The sequence below is a fragment of the Ambystoma mexicanum genome, chromosome 10, assembly GCF_040938575.1.
Source record: "Ambystoma mexicanum isolate Mex_15411 chromosome 10, UKY_AmexF1_1, whole genome shotgun sequence".
Classification (NCBI taxonomy): Eukaryota; Metazoa; Chordata; class Amphibia; order Caudata; family Ambystomatidae; genus Ambystoma; species Ambystoma mexicanum.
In genome coordinates, this window is record NC_090932.1 from 1,702,812,640 (window position 1) to 1,702,836,047 (window position 23,408).

Here is a 23,408-nt window from a genome sequence, read left to right on the forward strand (position 1 = left end):
TCTTAACTTTAATACTCGTACAATCTTTACTCCTTCACGCAACTCAACAGCGTCCTTAACTTTAATACCCGTACCCTCTTTACTCCTTCACACAACTCAACAGGGTTCTTAACCTTAATACCCGTACCCTCTTTACTCCTTCACACAACTCAACAGGGTTCTTAACCTTAATACCCGTACCCTCTTTACTCCTTCACGCAACTCGACAGGTTCCTTAACTTTAAGGCCCCCTCTTCCACCGCTCATGATTGTCACCCACTTTTGTGTACCCTCCTCCGAGTAAGGTGTCTCGCCATGCGCAATGACTCCATGCGCTCTAAATCCCTGCTAAGCGTCTGCAGCGCTATATTTGCGCCTGGGTGAATGTATATGGCTCTGTACGGGCCATGTCCGCAGCTTATACGTATAGTTTGAGTTCCCAGCCTTAGTTTATCGCAGTTGTATGAAATCCGGCTGTCCTGGATTACTCTCCTCTGATTGTCAGGGAAAATCACTGATGCCCAAGTCGTGCACGGCTCGAAGCAGTTTAAGTCCCTTTGTCCTCGTGTTTGAGGCGAACTGGTGTATAAAAATAGGTTGCGCGCGGCAGCAGAAGTCCCTCTGAGGGGCCTGTGATGTGCCATCATGTCACCCGGAAGTGCTCCCTGGCAGCAAGTCTGCCTTTCGATGCACAGCCAGGGCTAAAATAGACACACAATGTGCAGCGTCTTTCGAAATGTCCAGAACCTTCCTGATAAGTCTATAATTCGGATGCACTTAAACTTGAACTCCTTTAAATCCAGAAATTACAATCATTTATATTCTCAGGGGCCTGTCATGCAAAGAGGACTGCAAAGTGTTTTATAAATACCGAGCTTCGGGTAGACCCCTGGGCACGCTGCAAGGACTCCAAAGCCCCCACACAGCCAAAGAAAGACACACACACTCACGTGTCCACTCCTCTGCTCCCCCTTTCCACCTGTTGTGTACTGCGTACACGAAGTACGCATGCGCGAGCAGCTACGGGGCTAGCGCATGCGCGTTAGCGTAATAAAGGTGGTGCCCGGCAGTTCGCGCCGGAGACCGGAGCCATCACACGTCTCCGGCGTGTCTTCTCTGCGTGCATGGGTGCGTGTGGTTGCATGCATGTGTGACGGCCGAGGGCCGACCCCCGCACATACAAAATTGGCGAAACGGAACACAACTCTGCAGTCGCGGACCCGCTCTAACAGCCGGCGGCCATTTTGAGTGCTCGTTCACCACGACATACGCAGTGGTTGCGGCCCGTTCCGGGTGCTCGTGCGCCATCTGCCCGTTGCAAGCAGTTGCAGCAATTTTTGGACACTCCACAGCCCAGCTGGTGCAGGGCTGTGACACAGAAAGTGGCAGAAGAGCCAACAGGAAGACTCTGCCACAGTTGGGAGTCGGATCACCCATCAACCTGCCAAGACAATACTGTGAGTACCTATCGTGATGGGTGAAGAAACAGATGATGAGGGCGCCGTTGCCCCAATACCACGCAGAGTGCGCACCACTCTGGCTCCCATGCCTGAATTTGATACCACGGGGCCCCCATCAAAACTTGGCCCAAAATGGCTCATATGGGTCAAAAGACTGGAAATGATGTTCAGAGCCTCGGGGGAGACAGAAGACGAGGCAAAGATCGCCATCATGATGTACTCCGCAGGCACTGAAGTCCAGAAAATATATGACTCCCTCGACATTCCAGTGGCGACGTATGACGCTGTCAAACAAGCACTTCGGGATCACTTCCTACCATTAGCGAATGTTGATTTCGACAGGTTTGTCATGGGGTGGAAAAACAACGAAGCAAAGAGTCACTGGACCAGTTTTGTGCCCGTTTGAGACACCTAGCGAGCTCCTGCAGGTGGGTCAACGAAGAGGAAATGGTCCGCAACCAACTGCTGCAAGGATGCTGCTCAGGAAAACTTAGGAGGCAAGTCCTGAGGGAACCAGGGCTGACCCTCTGGCAAATCCTGGACATGGGAAGAGCGTATTTGTATTTGTATTTATTTTATTTGTATAGCGCAGGCCAGGCCCGGAGGCTACCGGGCGCATTTCTTAAGGCAGTGGTTACATAAGTTGCATACAATGATAATATATCAAACAATAAGTATGGCATAGAGATAGACAAAGGTATGTGGTACAACGAAACATGGTTTGTCAAGTAGTACATCCTTACATAGGTTATTGCAACACGTTTTCCGAATGTAGTTTAGGCATTGGAGGAGGCAAGCCAACGTTTGGCTCTATGTTTGAAAAGGTTGAGGGAGGGGAGGTTTCTGATAGTCAAGGGGACAGCATTCCACAGTTTGGCTGCCAGGACTGGGAAGCTAGAACCACCAGCTGTTTGGAGCTTGTATCTAGGTATCAGTAGGCTCTGGTTCATGGTAGATCTAAGCGAGCGAACTGGAGTGTACAGCGTGAATCGTGAGGAGAGAATAGTGGGGGCCAGGTTGTTCATGCATTTGTAGGTAAGGCCAAGCGATTTTAGTGAGATCCTTTGGGTGACTGACAACCAATGAAGGTTCTTCCTGGTATCCGCAATGTGTGCGGATCTGGGGATATTGAGGGCTGCCCTGATGGCGTTATTTTGTATGGTTTGGAGCTTGTCTAGATTACCCTGATTAGTGTCCTGGTACAATGCATTGCAATAGTCTAGTTTGGACATGACCAGGGTCCTAGCAAGGGTAATACAGTTGTGCGAGGAGAGGAAAGGGCGACATGCTGTGATCAGCTTGCAGGTATAGGCGGCGGCGGCCGCAACTGCATTAGTATGTCTGTGAAGGGAGAGGGTGGAGTCGAGGTAAATTCCAAGCGTTTTTGTGTCTTTGGAGACTTTTATTATATTTCCATCGATGTTAAAGGAGCTGAACATAGGGTTCAGCTTGTTTAGTCTTTGCTGAGTACCTAGGATGAGGAGCTCTGTCTTGTCGTCATTGAGACAGAGCTCGTGTTGGGCCATCCATGTTTGAATGACATGGTAAACGTCGTTCAGGGCTTTTGAGTCTAATGTGTAATCACCCGTGATGGGGATGAGTATCTGGGTGTCATCCGCATAGTTTGTGTAGGTGACACCCAGATAGTCGAGAACATCAAATAAGGGTTTAGTAAATACATTGTAAAGGGTCGGGGATACACACGATCCTTGGGGGACTCCGCAAGGGACTAGTGCAGGGTCAGCCGTGGAAGTGGGCGAAAATACCCTCATCTGTCTGTTATCCAGGAAGGATTGAATCCAGTTTGTGGCCATGTCGGAGAAGTGAGCTGCAGTTTTCAGGTGGTGACAGAGGATTTGGTGATTAATCAGATCAAAGGCAGCAGATAAGTCTAATAGTAGTAACAAGGCTAGTTTACCTTTGTCTTTGAGATCCTCAATTTGGGTCTTGAGATCGAGGAGGGCTGTCTCCATACCGTGCTTCGGTCTTAAGCCAGATTGTCTCGTGCCTAGAAGGTTGTTTGATTCCAGATAGTTCTGTATCTGAAGATATGCTGCTCTATCTAGGATCTTTAGCAGAAATGGGACCGTTGTGATAGGCCTATAATTGGTTGGAACCTCCGGGTCTAAGGTGGGTTTTTATAGGAGAGGGATAACCCAAGCATCCTTTAGGTTATTGGGGACCACTCCCGATTGAAAGGAGGCGTTGATGAAAGAGGTGATAAAAGGAGCGAGGTCGTGCGCAGACTCCTTAATGATCGGGGCTGGACAGGTGTCCCCTTGGCAGTTTGAGGGTTTTAAGTTGCAGATGATTTTTTCAACCTCCAGAACGGTGAGTGGTGTAAAGCTGAACGGCACAAGGGAGTCGGGGGTTGTTAATTTAGGTGGCCTGGTATTACTAAATGTAAGGGTGTGGAGGGTATTTTGTTTGGCGTTGATTTTGGATTGCAAGGTGGATATTTTGTTGAGAAGGGCATTTTGTATATTGTTGCACCAGGTGCTGTCCTTGGTGCACGTGTCCGGGGCAGGTGAGGGAGATTCTAGCTCTTTGAGGATTTTGAATAATTCTCTAGTGTTCGATTCTGCCTGGGATATTCGTGAGTTGTATGTCTCCTTTTTGGCTTGTAATATGGCCTCCTTGTAGTTAAGAGAGGTGATTAGAAGGGAGGCTTTATTGGCAGCATTGGGGTGGCTTTTCCAAAGGGCTTCAGCCTTGCGCTTTTCTTTGCGCAGCGCGTTGAGCTGCGGGGTGAACCAGGTGTTCAGGTGGGACTGTTGTTTGGCTTTACAGATTTTTAGTGGAGCTAGGCTCTCAATGGCATTGGTCATTAGGCTGTTATAAGTGTCTACTAGGACAGTGGGGTCCTTGTCCTTCTGCTGTGCAGCAAGAGTGTTCAGGCAAGGGAGGATAAGAGGAAGCAGTTTCTCCCTGGTGATAGCTTTTTTATTTCTGGTAGGTATAGCGGGGGCTATGGTAGGTATGGGCTGGGGGTTGGTGGCTGGCAGGAGGAAGGTAATAACATGATGGTCCGACCAGGCGCATGCATCATTAGAAGTGACATTGGTGTTACAGTTAAGGTCGGCTAGCCAGTCGAGTGTTCTTCCTTTGATGTGTGTAGGATCGCGAATACGCTGCTGGAAACCTAGGTTGGAGAGGGTGGTGTCTACTTCCGTGGCCATGTGGTCCTTGGGATCTGAGAGACCTAGGTTGAGGTCTCCTAGTAGCAGTATCTGAGAGTTGGGCTTGATGTTGGTCGACAATGTGGATGCAACATCATCTGTGAATGAGCCCAATGGGCCTGGAGGTCTGTATATAAGGTGGAGTGTAGCTGTATTGGTAGGAGAGAGCGATAGATTCACTGAGAGAGATTCTGCAGAACTAAGTTGTATGTGGGGAGCAGCTCTCATAGTGATTTTGTTGCTATGAATAAAGGTGACTCCTCCGCCTTTTGACAAGTTGGAATGGCGGTTGTTTCTGATAATGGTATAACCCTTGGGTAGGGATAGAGCAAGGAGTGGGCCAGAGGCGTCATGTAACCAGGTTTCAGTAATAGCTAGGAAGTCAAGGTTCTGGACCGTGATGAGGTCAGCGATGTCAAGGGCGTGCGCCGTGAGGGATCTAGCATTGATAAGGGCTCCCTTGAGTGCTGCGATGGGTAGGATGGATGGTGGAGGGCTAGGCGTTATGTTAGAGTTGGGCAGTGGAAGGGCAGAGCGATTGTGCAAAATACAAGGTGGTCTGGGCAGTCTAGTTCTAAGTCTACTATTCCTTTGTTGTAAAGTGCATGGGATGTTTGGAGTGGGTTTGGTAGCAAAGTGCTTGAGCCAGAGGGCTGGGTCATTGAGGTAAGGGTTTGATAGGGGCTCAGGATGGTAGAGCATGGTTGATGGGTGAATAGGTAAGGTCTTAATGTTACTTGCGCGGTAGCTGGCAGCAGTGCAGGCTGATAGTCCTAGGAAGACTATGAATATAAGGTCAATGCTGGCCCAGGTTCTTAGCTGCATGTCGCAGCTTGTATTACTCAGGGGACTGAGGATATAATTATATGGGTTCAGGACAAAGGGTATAAAGGAGTAGAGGTGGCACGACTAGGCAGCCAGCAGCAGTGTAACTCAGGTCAGTAGGCACAGTACAGGGACATCTAGATTCAGAAAGGCACAATTAGGCAGTTAACGGCAGTGCAAATCAGGTCAGTAGGCACAGTACAGGGACATCTAGATTCAAAATGGCACAATTATGCAGTTAACGGCAGTGCAAATCAGGTCAGTAGGCACAGTACAGGGACATCTAGATTCAAAATGGCACAATTATGCAGTTAACGGCAGTGCAAATCAGGTCAGTAGGCACAGTACAGGGACATCTAGATTCAAAATGGCATTAGACAGGCATTTCAGGATATACTGGTAAAGTAGGGGGATGTAAGGATGGTCTAGAGGAGAGGGGCGTTTTCAGCCGTAGGTGTAAAGGATGTGGTCCATGGTAGTTGTAGCTGCGGGTAAGTGGCCAAGGCGACCCGTGACGTGAGTCGGGAGGTGAAATGCGGGGTATCCGGATGGCACGTTATAGGCAAGGACAGCCGTACGGGATGGCAACGTTAATTGGACAGGAAATTAAGCACTTCTAGTCAGCAGATGGTGTTATGCGTGTGGCAGCGCTGGCTTACCTGGAGCAGAACGGGCAGAGTTCCTGGCCCCTGGCTCCTGTGGCTCCAAACAGGCACACAACAGGACTTAGTATGGCCTTCGTTGTGGCCGGTGTGGGATACCGGGGCATTACGCCAGGATGTGTAGGTCCGCCATGCCCATGGCAGCAAGCAGAGGACCAGAGAGGGCCCGTAGAGGTGGCGCTCGCACTGCGAGGGGCATATCGTCCCTTGAACAGGACGTGCACGACGTGCACGACCTACACATTGCCGAAGAAGAGGAAGAAGAGGAGGAAGACATTTTTTTAATTTCCAGCATCGCAAATGGCCCTGGTACTAGACGAAGACCCATATGTACTGTAGACATTGGAGAGATTCCCACTCCAGTCCTCATCGACACGGGAGCTTCAGTCTGCGTACTGGCGGACAGACATTACAACGCACTGGCAGGCCCACCAACCCTGTCACCCTCCATAGCTCAGATATACGCTTTTGGTGAAGATACTCCGCTACCCATCCATGGGGTATTTGTAGCCCCAGTGACCCATGGCCAAAACAGCATCAAAGCGAGGTTTTTTGTAACCAGCGTCAGTCCGCACTCTCTTTTAAGCTGCGCAGCATCTGAAGCACTCGACCTGGTTCATTTCACTTTTGCTGTATATCATACAGATCTGGACAGCCTGCTGACACGCTTTGAGAGGCTCTTCAGGGGCATAGGGAAACTGAAGGCTGAGCTAATAAGGCTCCACATTAATGAGTCAGTCAGACCAGCGGTGCTGAAACATCGTCGCATACCGTTTCATCTGAGGGCTCAGGTGGAAAAGGAGCTGCAAGACTTAGTGGAACGAGATATCATTGAAAAGGTGGAAGGGCCCACCCCGTGGGTCTCTCCAATTGTAGTGGCCCCAAAGCCCAAACAGCCTGGGGCTTTACGCATTTGCGTAGACATGAGACTTCCTAATCTGGCCATAAAAAGAGAAAGTCATCTCACTCCCACTCTGGACGACATCGTTGGGGAACTTCAGGGTGCGAAATTCTTTTCGAAACTAGACCTGAGAGCGGGTTATCACCAGTTGGAGCTCCACCCAGAGTCTAGATATATTACGACCTTTACAACACACAAAGGACTGTATCAATATAAAAGACTCAGTTTTGGAAAATCCTCGGCGGCAGAAGTCTTCCAAAATGCTATCAGGGGGGCTCTGTCCGGACTAAAAGGAGTAATAAACATGTCAGACGATATCCTAGTCTTTGCCAAATCTGAAGCAGAGCATATCAAGCGTCTAGAAAACACTTTTCACAGGCTCCACAGCCTCGGCCTGACGCTGCACCAAGAAAAATGCGAATTCCTGAAGGACAGCCTGGAGTTTTTTGGATTTGTCTTCCATGTGGGAGGCATATCCCCAGATCCTGAGAAGGTGAGAGACATTTGAGAGGCGTCACCTCCCACATCCCCGGCAGAAGTCCGCAGCTTTTTAGGGATGGTGAACTACTGTGGGCATTTTATTCGGGACTTAGCATCCCTTTCTGAACCCCTGAGAGCACTCACGAGGAATGAAGTAGCATGGACGTGGACTGGAAAGGAACAGAGAGCATTCACGGCCATCAAGGATGCTCTGTCTGAACAAGATACCATGGCGTATTTCAACCCAGCCCGGGAGTCTGAAATCATAGTGGATGCCAGTCCAGTGGGACTTGGGGCGGTTCTCGTGCAGGCGGATCAACAGGGATCCATGCGACCCGTTGCATACGCCAGCAAGGCACCCACAGACACAGAGAGAAGATATTCTCAAATTGAACGCGAAGCCCTCGCAATACTATGGGGCTGTAAACATTTTAGATTATATATCCTGGGGAAACCTGTTGTAGTGGTGACGGACCACAAGCCCCTACTGCCCATTCTGGCAGGCGCTTCGTCCAAACCGCCACCTCGGATAGAGAGGTGGATGCTATCCCTCACGGAGTACGGGGTGAAGCTGGTATACCGCCCAGGTACGCACAACCCTGCAGACTATTTGTCTCGCCACCCCAGCGCAGGAAGACCCAGAGACACTACGGAGGTTGCAAACTGTGTGGACGCCATTCACATGGTCGTCGAGTCTGCGCTTCCCATTGCTTTAACAAGACAAGAAATTGCCAACGAATCGAACTCGGATGAGGCGTTTCTGAGAGTGAAAGGTGCGGTAGCCACAGGAGCATGGCGGGAGCTCCTTTTGAACAATGCCCGGAGGAATGCAGAAACGCAAAGGGATTTGCAATTGCTCTGGGGTGCATGACATGAACTGTCAGTGACTGCCGATGGTCTCCTGCTGAGAGGGCACCGGATTGTGATCCCCAGGTCACTCGTGCCGAAGGTCCTTCAGTTGGCACACAACGGACACCAAGGGATGACCAGAATGAAGGCACGTCTCAGACTCAAAGTCTGGTTCCCCGAATTGGAAAAGAGAGTGGAGGAGTTTGTGAGGGCATGCATCCCGTGCCAAGCCACGAGCCCGGCGGAGAAGGGACCCCCGATTCAGACCATGGCAAGGAGTGATTTACCCTGGGGGACAGTACATGCCGACTTTGGCTCTACCGGAAGAGGACTACACTTCCTAGTAGTGACTGACCAATGGTCCCGATATCCAGAGGTGGAACTGGTCGAGTCCCAGGCCACCGACCACACCACCCTGGCCATGGACAAGATATTTGCTACCCATGGGTTTCCCCTCGAGTTATGTTCTGACAATGGGTCACCTTTCCAAGGACAATCGTTTGCTCGATACTGCAAAGAGAGAGGCATAAAACACCAAAAAGTCACCCCACTATGGCCAAGAGCAAATGGAGAAGTAGAGTGTTTCATGTGCACACTAAACAAGGTGTTTCACATATCTGAAAATGGAGGTGAAGACCTCCGACTGAATTTGTTCGACTTTCTCCGGGAGTATCGCACAACACCGCATCGTTCAACTGCAATAGCCTCTGCAGAGGCACTTTTAAAGAGGATCCCAAGAGGACTCATACCGGAGTCAGAGGGGAGACAACCAGGAGTGATCGACAATGACCAAATACAACTAGAAAGGTCATGGAGAAACGAGAATGAAACAGCGCGGAGGAGACTGCCGGAAAAACAGATTGCGGTTGGAGATACCGTGTTGGCACGAAACAGAAGAGCAGAAGGAAAGCTGTCGACAACTTACGAGACCCAACCACTGGGGGTAACACACGTGAAAGGTACAATGGTCACTGCAGCCAATGCCAGAGGAACCGTCACCAGATATGTGTCGTTTTTCAAGCGCATCAAGGCCGCTGGTGGCGAGGCAACAGCAGAACAGGTCCCGGAACAAGGGAAAGAGACAAGGATGGAGGAAGCTACTCCAACTGCAGATCACGAGACATCGGAGGCCCCTGGTGACGTGGCACCACGATACCCGAGCAGGGCCGGACGACGACTTCCCCAGAGGTTCAGAGACTTTATCATGGACCCTGCACCATAGGCGGGGAAAGGTGTTGTTGCAAATCCGAAGAAGGAACCAGGTTGTACTTCTGCAGTCAGTTGTTAATTGTTGTTGTTTCTGCAGTTAAGTGTTAATTGTTTGTTTCCGGGGAAAAGGAGGGATGTTGTGTACTGCGTACACGAAGTACGCATGCGCGAGCAGCTACGGGGCTCGCGCATGCACGTTAGCGTAATAAAGGCGGTGCCCAGCAGTTCGCGCCGGAGACCGGAGCCATCACACGTCTCCGGCGTGTCTTCTCTGCGTGCATGGATGCGTGTGGTTGCATGCATGTGTGACGGCCGAGGGCCGACCCTCGATCATACAAAACCACCCCCTCCCCTGCACTTCTCATCAATGCACCTGCGCAGCCGAATGCCACAAGGCCTAGTCGGACCACGCCTGTACATAGACTAGTGTTGCTAAATACAAGGCGCCTTACAAATGATCAATAAACACAGTCCCACGGCAGCAGACATCCGCCTGTGTGAGGGGGGGTGGGAGGGTGGCACGGGGCAGTTGCTCGTAAGGTTTGCAGAGCCCTGGGAAAGGGCCTTTATAGTGGCAGTGCTGCATAGAGAGGCCGGCACGTGCACCAACTCAAGGGGCATTTGCTGCTAGAGGCAATGCTTGGCGCAAAAGCAAAGCGCAGTAGGCCTGCGACAGGAGGCAAGCGGAGCACGTGCATGCGCCACGGCGTAAAGCGGAGGACCAGGGTGTGCATGCTGAAAATAAGAATCACTCTTGTCTTCAATATACATACGAATCTTTAACAAATGCTGATTTTAATAATCCCACTAACAACAAAGAAAATACATATAGCATGTCATTTTTACAGGACATAAATGTTCGAAATAATCTTTTAAATTATTTATATTAGGCTTGAGTGCACTGTCGTGGTGCAGACACCGAGACTGTAAGACATTCACGATACCAGAACAGACACGGAGACTGTGAGCCATTCACAATAGCAGAACAGACACGGAGACTGTGAGACATTCACAATAGCAGAAAAGACACCAAGGCTGTGAGACATTCACAATAGCAGAACAGACACCAGACACCGAGACTGTGAGACATTCACAATAGCAGATCAGACACCAAGACTGTAAGACATTCACAATAGCAGAACAGACACCGAGACTGTAAGACATTCCACTGAGACTGCAAGACATTCACAATAGTCGAACAGACACTGAGACTGTAAGACATTCACAAAAGGAGATCAGACACAGAGACTGTGAGACATTCACAAAAGGAGAACAGCCACCGAGACTGTGAGCCATTCACAATCGCAGAACAGACACCGAGACTGTAAGCCATTCACAATAGCAGAACAGACATCAAGACTGTAAGACATTCACAATAGCAGAACAGACACCAAGACTGTAAGACATTCACAATAGCAGAACAGACACCAGACACCGAGACTGTAAGCCATTCACAATAGCAGATCAGACACCAAGACTGTAAGACATTCACAATAGCGGAACAGACACCGAGACTGTAAGACATTCCACTGAGACTGCAAGACATTCACAATAGTCGAACAAACACTGAGACTGTAAGGCATTCACAAAAGGAGATCAGACACAGAGACTGTGAGACATTCACAATCGCAGAACAGACACCGAGACTGTAAGCCATTCACAACAGCAGAACAGACACTGAGACTGTAATACATTCAGAATAGCCTGCCCTGACCCACTAGAACTCTATCCTTCTCCTGCCAGCCCTGACCCACTAGAACTCTATCCTTCTCCTGTCAGCCCTGACCGACTAGAACTCTATCCTTCGGCTAGCCCTGACCCACTAAAACTCTATCCTTCTCCTGCCAGCCCTGACCCACTAGAACTCTAACCTTCTCCTGCCACCCCTGACCGACTAGAACTCTATCCTTCTCCTGCCAGCCCTGACCCACTAGAACTCTAACCTTCTCCTGCCACTCCTGACCGACTAGAACTCTATCCTTCTCATGCCAGCCCTGATCCACTAGAACTCCATCCTTCTCCTGCCAGCCCTGACCCACTAGAACTCTATCCTTCTTCTGCCAGCCTGACCCACTAGAACTCGACCCTTCTCCTGCCACACCTGACCCACTAGAACTCTATTCTTCTCCTGCCAGCCCTGACCCACTAGAACCCTATCCATCTCCTGCCAGCCCTGACCCACTAGAACTCTATCCTTCTCCTGCCAGCCCTGACCCACTAGAACTCTATCCTTCTCCTGCCAGCCCTGACCTACCCAAACTGTATCCTTCTCCTGCCAGCCTGACCCACTAGAACTCTATCATTCTCCTGCCACACCTGGCCCACTAGAAATCTATCCTTCTCCTGCCAACCCTGACCCAGTAGAACCCTATCCTTCTCCTGCCAGCCTGACCCAATAGAACTCTATCCTTCTCCTGACAACCCTGACCCACTAGAACAATATCCGTCTCCAGCCAGACCTGACCCACTAGAACCCTATCCATCTCCTGCCAGCCCTGACCGACTAGAACTCTATCCTTCTCCTGCCATCCTGACCCACTAGAACTCTATCCTTCTCCTGCCATCCAGACCCACTAGAACCCTATCCTTCTCCTGCCAGCCTGACCCACTAGAACTCTATCCTTCCCCTGCCAGCCCTGACCCACTAGAATCTATCCTTCTCCTACCACCCTTGACCCACTAGAACTCTATCCATCTCCTGCCAGCCCTGACCCACTAGAAATCTATCCTTCTGCCACCCATGACCCACTAGAACTCTATCCTTCTCCTGCCAGCCTTGACCCACTAGAACTCTATCCTTCTCCTGCCATCCTGACCAACTAGAACCCTATTCATCTCCTGCCAGCCTGACCCACTAGAACACGATCCTTCTCCTGCCACACCTGACCCACTAAAACAATATCCTTCTCCTGCCACCCCTGACCCACTAGAACCCTATCCTTCTGCCACCCATTACCCTCTAGAACTCTAGCCTTCTGTCAGCCCTGACCCACTAGAAATCTATCCTTCTGCCGCCCATGACCCACCAGAACTCTAACCTTCTCCTGCCAGCCCGGACCCACTAGAACTGTACCCTTCTCCTGCCAGCCCTGACCCACCAGAACTCTATTCTTCTCCTGCCAGCCCTGATCCACTAGAACCCTATCCTTCTGCCACCCATTACCCTCTAGAACTCTATCCTTCTGCCAGCACTGACCCACTAGAAATCTATCCTTCTGCCGCCCATGACCCACTAGAATCTATCCTTCTCCTGCCACCCCTGACCCACTAGAACTCTATCATTCTCCTGCCAGCCCTGACCCACCCAAACTGTATGCTTCTCCTGCCAGCCTGACCCACTAGAACTCTATCCTTCTCCTGCCACACCTGGCCCACTAGAACAATGTCCTTCTCCTGCTAGCCCTGACCCACTAGAACTCTATCCTTCTCCTGCCAGCCCTGACCCACTAGAACTCTATCCTTCTCCTGACAACCCTGACCCACTAGAACAATATCCTTCTCCTGCTAGCCCTGACCCACTAGAACTCTATCCTTCTCCTGCCAGCCCTGACCCACTAGAACTCTATCCTTCTCCTGCCAGCCCTGACCCACTAGAACTCTATCCTTTTACTGCCACCCTGACCCACTAGAACCCTATCATTCTCCTGCCACACCTGACCCACTAGAACAATATCCTTCTCCTGCCAGCCTGACCTACTAGAACAATATCCTTCTCCTGCCAGCCCTGAACCACTAGAACTCTATCCTTCTCCTGCCACCCCTGACCCACTAGAACTCTATCCATCTCTTGCCAGCCCTGACCCACTAGAAATCTATCCTTCTGCCACCCATGACCCACTAGAACTCTATCCTTCTGCTAGCCCTGACCCACCAGAACTCTATCCTTCTCCTGCCAGCCCTGACCCACTGGAATCTATCCTTCTCCTGCCACTCCTGACCCACTAGAACTATATCCTTCTCTTGCCAGCCCTGACCCACTAGAAATATATCCTTCTGCCACCCATGACCCACTAGAACTCTATCCTTCTCCTGCCAGCCCTGACCCACTAGAACTCTATCCTTCTCCTGCCAGCCCTGACCCACTAGAACTCTATCCTTTTACTGCCATCCTGACCCACTAGAACCCTATCATTCTCCTGCCACACCTGACCCACTAGAACAATATCCTTCTCCTGCCAGCCTGACCTACTAGAACAATATCCTTCTCCTGCCAGCCCTGACCCACTAGAACTCTATCCTTCTCCTGCCACCCCTGACCCACTAGAACTCTATCCATCTCTTGCCAGCCCTGACCCACTAGAAATCTATCCTTCTGCCACCCATGACCCACTAGAACTCTATCCTTCTGCTAGCCCTGACCCACCAGAACTCTATCCTTCTCCTGCCAGCCCTGACCCACTGGAATCTATCCTTCTCCTGCCACTCCTGACCCACTAGAACTATATCCTTCTCTTGCCAGCCCTGACCCACTAGAAATATATCCTTCTGCCACCCATGACCCACTAGAACTCTATCCTTCTTCTGCCAGCCTGACCCACTAGAACTCTACACTTCTCCTGCCACACCTGACCCACTAGAACTCTGTTCTTCTCCTGCCAGCCCTAACCCACTAGAACCCTATCCATCTCCTGCCAGCCCTGACCCACTAGAACTCTATCCTTCTCCTGCCAGCACTGACCCACTAGAAATCTATCCTTCTGCTGCCCATGACCCACTAGAATCTATCCTTCTCCTGCCACCCCTGACCCACTAGAACTCTATCATTCTCCTGCCAGCCCTGACCCACCCAAACTGTATGCTTCTCCTGCCAGCCTGCCCCACTAGAACTCTATCCTTCTCCTGCCACACCTGGCCCACTAGAACTCTATCCTTCTCCTGCAAACCCTGACCCACTAGAACCTTATCCTTCTCCTGCCACACCTGGCCCACTAGAACTCTATCCTTCTCCTGACAACCCTGACCCACTAGAACAATATCCTTCTCCTGCTAGCCCTGACCCACTAGAACTCTATCCTTCTCCTGCCAGCCCTGACCCACTAGAACTCTATCCTTCTCCTGCCAGCCCTGACCCACTAGAACTCTATCCTTTTACTGCCATCCTGACCCACTAGAACCCTATCCTTCTCCTGCCACACCTGACCCACTAGAACAATATCCTTCTCCTGCCAGCCTGACCCACTAGAACAATATCCTTCTCCTGCCAGCCCTGAACCACTATAACTCTATCCTTCTCCTGCCAGCCCTGACCCACTAGAACTCTATCCTTCTCCTGCCACCCATGACCCACTAGAACTCTATCCGTCTGCTAGCCCTGACCCACCAGAACTCTATCCTTCTCCTGCCAGCCCTGACCCACTGGAATCTATCCTTCTCCTGCCACCCCTGACCCACTAGAACTCTATCCATCTCTTGCCAGCCCTGACCCACTAGAAATCTATCCTTCTGCCACCCATGACCCACTAGAACCCTATCCTTCTTCTGCCAGCCTGACCCACTAGAACTCTACACTTCTCCTGCCACACCTGACCCACTAGAACTCTATTCTTCTCCTGCCAGCCCTGACCCACTAGAACCCTATCCATCTCCTGCCAGCCCTGACCCACTAGAACTCTATCCTTCCACTGCCAGCCCTGACCCACTAGAACACTATCCTTCTCCTGCCAGCCCTGACCCACTAGAACTCTGTCCATCTCTTGCCAGCCCTGACCCACTAGAAATCTATCCTTCTGCCACCCCTGACCCACCAGAACTCTATCCTTCTTCTGCCAGCCTGACCCACTAGAACTCTACCCTTCTCCTGCCACACCTGACCCACTAGAACTCTATTCTTCTCCTGCCAGCCCTGACCCACTAGAAGCCTATCCATCTCCTGCCAGCCCTGACCCACTATAACTATATCCTTCTCCTGCCAGCCCTGACCCACTAGAACACTATCCTTCTCCTGCCAGCCCTGACCCAGTAGAGCTCTATCCTTCTCCTGCCACCCCTGACCCACTAGAACTCTATCCTTCTCCTGCCACCCCTGACCCACTAGAACTCTATTCTTCTCCTGCAAGCCTGACCCACTAGAACTCTATTCTTCTCCTGCCAGCCCTGACCCACTAGAAGCCTATCCATCTCCTGCCAGCCCTGACCCACTAGAACTATATCCTTCTCCTGCCAGCCCTGACCCACTAGAACACTATCCTTCTCCTGCCAGCCCTGAACCACTATAACTCTATCCTTCTCCTGCCAGCCCTGACCCACTAGAACTCTATCCTTCTCCTGCCACCCATGACCCACTAGAACCCTATCCTTCTGCCACCCATTACCCTCTAGAACTCTATCCTTCTGCCAGCCCTGACCCACTAGAAATCTATCCTTCTGCCGCCCATGACTCACTAGAATCTATCCTTCTCCTGCCACACTTAACCCACTAGAACAATATCCTTCTCTTGCCAGCCTGACCCACTAGAACTCTATCCTTCTCCTGACAACCCTGACCCACTAGAACAATATCCTTCTCCTGCTAGCCCTGACCCACTAGAACTCTATCCTTCTCCTGCCAGCGCTGACCCACTAGAACTCTATCCTTCTCCTGCCAGCCCTGACCCACTAGAACTCTATCCTTTTACTGCCATCCTGACCCACTAGAACCCTATCCTTCTCCTGCCACACCTGACCCACTAGAACAATATCCTTCTCCTGCCAGCCTGACCCACTAGAACTCTATCCTTCTCCTGCCAGCCCTGACCCACTAGAACTCTATCCTTCTCCTGCCACCCATGACCCACTAGAACTCTATCCTTCTCCTGCCAGCCCTGACCCACCAGAACTCTATCCTTCTCCTGCCAGCCCTGACCCACTGGAATCTATCCTTCTCCTGCCACCCCTGACCCACTAGAACTCTATCCATCTCTTGCCAGCCCTGACCCACTAGAAATCTATCCTTCTGCCACCCATGACCCACTAGAACTCTATCCTTCTTCTGCCAGCCTGACCCACTAGAACTCTACACTTCTCCTGCCACACCTGACCCACTAGAACTCTATTCTTCTCCTGCCAGCCCTGACCCACTAGAACCCTATCCATCTCCTGCCAGCCCTGACCCACTAGAACTCTATCCTTCTCCTGCCAACCCTGACCCACTAGAACACTATCCTTCTCCTGCCAGCCCTGACCCACTAGAACTCTACCCATCTCTTTCCAGCCCTGGCCCACTAGAAATCTATCCTTCTGCCACCCCTGACCCACCAGAACTCTATCCTTCTTCTGCCAGCCTGACCCACTAGAACTCTACCCTTCTCCTGCCACACCTAACCCACTATAACTCTATCCATCTCCTGCCAGCCCTGAACCACTAGAACTCTATCCTTCTCCTGCCACCCTTGACCCACTAGAACCCTACCCTTCTGCCACCCATTACCCTCTAGAACTCTATCCTTCTGCCAGCCCTGACCCACTAGAAATCTATCCTTCTGCCGCCCATGACCCACTAGAACTCTATCCTTCTCCTGCCAGCCCTGAACCACTATAACTCTATCCTTCTCCTGCCAGCCCTGACCCACTAGAACTCTATCCTTCTCCTGCCACCCTTGACCCACTAGAACCCTACCCTTCTGCCACCCATTACCCTTCAGAACTTTATCCTTCTGCCAGCCCTGACCCACTAGAAATCTATCCTTCTGCCGCCCATGACCCACTAGAATCTATCCTTCTCCTGCCACCCATGACCCACAAGAACTCTATCTTTCTCCTGCCAGCCCTGACCCACCCAAACTGTATGCTTCTCCTGCCAGCCTGACCCACTAGAAATATATCCTTCTGCCACCCATGACCCACTAGAACCCTACCCTTCTGCCACCCATTACCCTCTAGAACTCTATCCTTCTGCCAGCCCTGACCCACTAGAAATCTATCCTTCTGCCGCCCATGACCCACTAGAATCTATCCTTCTCCTGCCACCCCTGACCCATTAGAACTCTATCTTTCTCCTGCCAGCCCTGACCCACTCAAACTGTATGCTTCTCCTGCCAGCCTGACCCACTAGAACTCTATCCTTCTCCTGCCACACCTGGCCCACTAGAACTCTATCCTTCTCCTGCAAACCCTGACCCACTAGAACAATATCCTTCTCCTGCTAGCCCTGACCCACTAGAACTCTATCCTTCTCCTGCCAGCCCTGACCCACTAGAACTCTATCCTTCTCCTGCCAGCCCTGACCCACTAGAACTCTATCCTTTTACTGCCATCCTGACCCTCTAGAACCCTATCCTTCTCCTGCCACACCTGACCCATTAGAACAATATCCTTCTCTTGCCAGCCTGACCCACTAGAACTCTATTCTTCTCCTGACAACCCTGACCCACTAGAACAATATCCTTCTCCTGCTAGCCCTGACCCACTAGAACTCTATCCTTCTCCTGCCAGCCCTGACCCACTAGAACTCTCTCCTTCTCCTGCCAGCCCTGGCCCACTAGAACTCTATCCTTTTACTGCCATCCTGACCCACTAGAACCCTATCCTTCTCCTGCCACACCTGACCCACTAGAACAATATCCTTCTCCTGCCAGCCTGACCCACTAGAACTCTATCCTTCTCCTGCCAGCCCTGACCCACTAGAACTCTATCCTTATCCTGCCACCCATGACCCACTAGAACTCTATCCTTCTGCTAGCCCTGACCCACCAGAACTCCACCCTTCTCCTGCCAGCCCTGACCCACTGGAATCTATCCTTCTCCTGCCACCCCTGACCCACTAGAACTCTATCCATCTCTTGCCAGCCCTGACCCACTAGAAATATATCCTTCTGCCACCCATGACCCACTAGAACTCTATCCGTCTTCTGCCAGCCTGACCCACTAGAACTCTACACTTCTCCTGCCACACCTGACCCACTAGAACTCTATTCTTCTCCTGCCAGCCCTAACCCACTAGAACCCTATCCATCTCCTGCCAGCCCTGACCCACTAGAACTCTATCCTGCTCCTGCCAGCCCTGACCCACTAGAACTCTATCCTTCTGCCAGCACTGACCCACTAGAAATCTATCCTTCTGCCGCCCATGACCCACTAGAATCTATCCTTCTCCTGCCACCCCTGACCCACTAGAACTCTATCATTCTCCTGCCAGCCCTGACCCACTCAAACGGTATGCTTCTCCTGCCAGCCTGATCCACTAGAACTCTATCCTTCTCCTGCCACACCTGGCCATCTAGAACTCTATCCTTCTCCTGCAAACCCTGACCCACTAGAACTCTATCCTTCTCCTGCCATACCTGACCCACTAGAACAATATCCTTCTCTTGCCAGCCTGACCCACTAGAACTCTATCCTTCTCCTGACAACCCTGACCCACTAGAACAATATCCTTCTCCTGCTAGCCCTGACCCACTAGAACTCTATCCTTCTCCTGCCAGCCCTGACCCACTAGAACTCTATCCTTCTCCTGCCATCCCTGACCCACTAGAACTCTATCCTTTTACTGCCATCCTGACCCACTAGAACCCTATCCTTCTCCTGCCACACCTGACCCACTAGAACGATATCCTTCTCCTGCCAGCCCTGAACCACTATAACTCTATCCTTCTCCTGCCAGCCCTGACCCACTAGAACTCTATCCTTCTCCTGCCACCCATGACCCACTAGAACTCTATCCTTCTGCTAGCCCTGACCCACCAGAACTCTATCCTTCTCCTGCCAGCCCTGACCCACTGGAATCTATCCTTCTCCTGCCACCCCTGACCCACTAGAACTCTATCCATCTCTTGCCAGCCCTGACCCACTAGAAATCTATCCTTCTGCCACCCATGACCCACTAGAACTCTATCCTTCTTCTGCCAGCCGGACCCACTAGAAATCTACACTTCTCCTGCCACACCTGACCCACTAGAACTCTATTCTTCTCCTGCCAGCCCTGACCCACTAGAACCCTATCCATCTGCTGCCAGCCCTGACCCACTAGAACTCTATCCATCTCTTTCCAGCCCTGACCCACTAGAAATCTATCCTTCTGCCACCCCTGACCCACCAGAACTCTATCCTTCTTCTGCCAGCCTGACCCACTAGAACTCTACCCTTCTCCTGCCACACCTGACCCACTAGAACTCTATTCTTCTCCTGCCAGCCCTGACCCACTAGAAGCCTATCCATCTCCTGCCAGCCCTGACCCACTAGAACTATATCCTTCTCCTGCCAGCCCTGACCCACTAGAACACTATCCTTCTCCTGCCAGCCCTGACCCAGTAGAGCTCTATCCTTCTCCTGCCACCCCTGACCCACTAGAACTCTATCCTTCTCCTGCCACCCCTGACCCACTAGAACTCTATTCTTCTCCTGCAAGCCTGACCCACTAGAACACGACCCTTCTCCTGCCACCCATGACCCACTACTTGACCCACTTGAACTCTATCCTTCTCCTGCCAGCCATGACCCACTAGAACTCTATTCTTCTCCTGCCACACCTGACCCACTTGAACTCTATCATTCTCCTGCCACCCATGACCCACCAGAACTCTATCCTTTGCCTGCCAGCCAGCCCTGACCCACTAGAATCTATCCTTCTCCTGCCACTCCTGACCCACTAGAACTCTATCCTTCTCCTGCCAGCCTGAACCCACTAGAACTCTATCCTTCCCCTGCCAGCCCTGACCCACTAGAACACTATCCTTCTCCTGCCAGCCCTGACCCACTAGAACTCTATCCATCTCTTGCCAGCCCTGACCCACTAGAAATCTATCCTTCTGCCACCCCTGACCCACCAGAACTCTATCCTTCTTCTGCCAGCCTGACCTACTAGAACTCTACCCTTCTCCTGCCACACCTGACCCACTATAACTCTATTCTTCTCCTGCCAGCCCTGACCCACTAGAAGCCTATCCATCTCCTGCCAGCCCTGACCCACTAGAACTATATCCTTCTCCTGCCAGCCCTGACCCAGTAGAGCTCTATCCTTCTCCTGCCACCCCTGACCCACTATAACTCTATCCTTCTCCTGCCACCCCTGACCCACTAGAACTCTATTCTTCTCCTGCAAGCCTGACCCACTAGAACACGACCCTTCTCCTGCCACCCAAGACCCACTACTTGACCCACTTGAACTCTATCCTTCTCCTGCCAGCCATGACCCACTAGAACTCTATCCTTCTCCTGCCACACCTGACCCACTTGAACTCTATCATTCTCCTGCCACCCATGACCCACCAGAACTCTATCCTTTGCCTGCCAGCCAGCCCTGACCCACTAGAATCTATCCTTCTCCTGCCAGCCTGAACCCACTGGAACTCTATCCTTCTCCTGCCAGCCCTGACCCCACTGGAACTCTGTCTTTCTCCTGCCAGCCCTGACCCACTAGAACTCTATCCTTTTACTGCCATCCTGACCCACTAGAACCCTATCCTTCTCCTGCCACAACTGACCCACTAGAACAATATCCTTCTCCTGCCAGCCTGACCCACTAGAACTCTATCCTTCTCCTGCCAGCCCTGAACCACTATAACTCTATCCTTCTCCTGCCAGCCCTGACCCACTAGAACTCTATCCTTCTCCTGCCACCCATGACCCACTAGAGCCCTATCCTTCTGCCACCCATTACCCTCTAGAACTCTATCCTTCTGCCAGCCCTGACCCACTGGAATCTATCCTTCTCCTGCCACCCCTGACCCACTAGAAATATATCCTTCTGCCACCCATGACCCACTAGAACTCTATCCGTCTTCTGCCAGCCTGACCCACTAGAACTCTACACTTCTCCTGCCACACCTGACCCACTAGAACTCTATTCTTCTCCTGCCAGCCCTAACCCACTAGAACCCTATCCATCTCCTGCCAGCCCTGACCCACTAGAACTCTATCCTGCTCCTGCCAGCCCTGACCCACTAGAACTCTATCCTTCTGCCAGCACTGACCCACTAGAAATCTATCCTTCTGCCGCCCATGACCCACTAGAATCTATCCTTCTCCTGCCACACCTGGCCCACTAGAACTCTATCCTTCTCCTGCAAACCCCGACCCACTAGAACTCTATCCTTCTCCTGCCATACCTGACCCACTAGAACAATATCCTTCTCTTGCCAGCCTGACCCACTAGAACTCTATCCTTCTGCTGACAACCCTGACCCACTAGAACAATATCCTTCTCCTGCTAGCCCTGACCCACTAGAACTCTATCCTTCTCCTGCCAGCCCTGACCCACTAGAACTCTATCCTTCTCCTGCCAGCCCTGACCCACTAGAACTCTATCCTTTTACTGCCATCCTGACCCACTAGAACCCTATCCTTCTCCTGCCACACCTGACCCACTAGAACAATATCCTTCTCCTGCCAGCCCTGAACCACTATAACTCTATCCTTCTCCTGCCAGCCCTGACCCACTAGAACTCTATCCTTCTCCTGCCACCCATGACCCACTAGAACTCTATCCTTCTGCTAGCCCTGACCCACCAGAACTCTATCCTTCTTCTGCCAGCCTGACCCACTAGAACTCTACACTTCTCCTGCCACACCTGACCCACTAGAACTCTATTCTTCTCCTGCCAGCCCTGACCCACTAGAAACCTATCCATCTTCTGCCAGCCCTGACCCACTAGAACTCTATCCATCTCTTGCCAGCCCTGACCCACTAGAAATCTATCCTTCTGCCACCCCTGACCCACCAGAACTCTATCCTTCTTCTGCCAGCCTGACCCACTAGAACTCTATTCTTCTCCTGCCAGCCCTGACCCACTAGAAGCCTATCCATCTCCTGCCAGCCCTGACCCACTAGAACTATATCCTTCTCCTACCAGCCCTGACCCACTAGAACACTATCCTTCTCCTGGCAGCCCTGACCCAGTAGAGCTCTATCCTTCTCCTGCCACCCCTGACCCACTAGAACTCTATCCTTCTCCTGCCACCCCTGACCCACTAGAACTCTATTCTTCTCCTGCAAGCCTGACCCACTAGAACACGACCCTTCTCCTGCCACCCATGACCCACTACTTGACCCACTTGAACTCTACCTTCTCCTGCCAGCCATGACCCACTAGAACTCTATTCTTCTCCTGCCACACCTGACCCACTTGAACTCTATCATTCTCCTGCCACCCATGACCCACCAGAACTCTATCCTTCGCCTGCCAGCCAGCCCTGACCCACTAGAATCTATCCTTCTCCTGCCACTCCTGACCCACTAGAACTCTATCCTTCTCCTGCCAGCCTGAACCCACTAGAACTCTATCCTTCCCCTGCCAGCCCTGACCCACTAGAACACTATCCTTCTCCTGCCAGCCCTGACCCACTAGAACTCTATCCATCTCTTGCCAGCCCTGACCCACTAGAAATCTATCCTTCTGCCACCCCTGACCCACCAGAACTCTATCCTTCTTCTGCCAGCCTGACCCACTAGAACTCTACCCTTCTCCTGCCACACCTGACCCACTAGAACTCTATTCTTCTCCTGCCAGCCCTGACCCACTAGAAGCCTATCCATCTCCTGCCAGCCCTGACCCACTAGAACTATATCCTTCTCCTGCCAGCCCTGACCCACTAGAACACTATCCTTCTCCTGCCAGCCCTGACCCAGTAGAGCTCTATCCTTCTCCTGCCACCCCTGACCCACTAGAACTCTATCCTTCTCCTGCCACCCCTGACCCACTAGAACTCTATTCTTCTCCTGCAAGCCTGACCCACTAGAACACGACCCTTCTCCTGCCACCCATGACCCACTACTTGACCCACTTGAACTCTATCCTTCTCCTGCCAGCCATGACCCACTAGAACTCTATCCTTCTCCTGCCACCCATGACCCACCATAACTCTATCCTTTGCCTGCCAGCCAGCCCTGACCCACTAGAATCTATCCTTCTCCTGCCACTCCTGACCCACTAGAACTCTATCCTTCTACTGC

The 23,408-nt window shown here is 51.6% G+C and overlaps 1 protein-coding gene across 1 annotated transcript in view; it reads right to left on the reverse strand.

The window, feature by feature from the left end:
• The window catches only part of LOC138492751 (transmembrane protein 132D-like), a 4,310,707-nt gene that overhangs the window by 1,505,279 nt on the left and 2,782,020 nt on the right, over window positions 1-23,408 (reverse strand). The gene's annotated exons all lie outside the window — the stretch shown is intronic.